This window comes from Leptonychotes weddellii, chromosome 16, assembly GCF_054177405.1.
Source record: "Leptonychotes weddellii isolate Sample4059 chromosome 16, ASM5417740v2, whole genome shotgun sequence".
Taxonomy (NCBI): Eukaryota; Metazoa; Chordata; class Mammalia; order Carnivora; family Phocidae; genus Leptonychotes; species Leptonychotes weddellii.
The window spans coordinates 956,123-956,958 of NC_138384.1; positions in this window are offsets into that span (position 1 = coordinate 956,123).

Below are 836 nucleotides of genomic sequence, written 5' to 3' on the forward strand. Positions count from 1 at the left end.
CCCCACTTTCTAGATGACGTGGCAGAGGGTCACAGAGGAGCCGTGGCCCCCGGCCAGCCCAGCACCCCCACACCTCCACCTGCTGTCTTCCATGGATGGGGGTGTCTCACCCCGGGAGGATGTCGCCACCCACTGAGTATGGGGCGCGGGGCACACCTGCATCCTCACCTGGGGCTCCAGCTGTCACCTGGACCCAGCCTGAGCTGCTGCCCGCCCCCGTCTCTGGCTGTGTCCTGACACTGCCCGGGGCCCTGCATGGCGGGGGGGGGGGGGGGGTCTGCCAGTCTGGAGCTGACTCTGTCCTGTGACCTGACCTGTGGGCCGTGAGTTGTCCAGGGGACAGCCGCGAGGGCCAGGTCTCCACACGGGCACATAAGGCCCCTGGCCGACCTGGTCTGCCCGTCACTGTCTGTGGGTGCAGCTCTGCCGGGAACCCCTTTCCTTGTGGTTGAAGGAGGTCGGCCTGTCCCTGGGAAGTCTCCGTGGCAGGGACTCAGGAGAGCCGTGATCTGGTGAGAGCCTGGACAGGTCTGACCCAGGTCAAGACCCAGAGGGTTCTAGCCCCCCAACATGCTAGGGGGTTCCTTTGCAGGTTGCTGGCCTTGGGGACATCATGGTGTGAGCTCCCCCGCTCACTGTGGCCCCTTCCTCGGCCGGGCCCTGAGCTCTAGGTGGCCCGGGGTGGGGGGTGTTGCCAAACTGTGTCCTCGCAGACGTGGGTGGGGGCGCCATGTGGGGCCCGGTCCAGAAACTCCCTTCCTGGGCACTCCGCCCCCCACTTGTTTACCTGGGGCTGCAGCAGGTCAGAGCCTGGGAGGGCCCTCCCCGCGGAATGC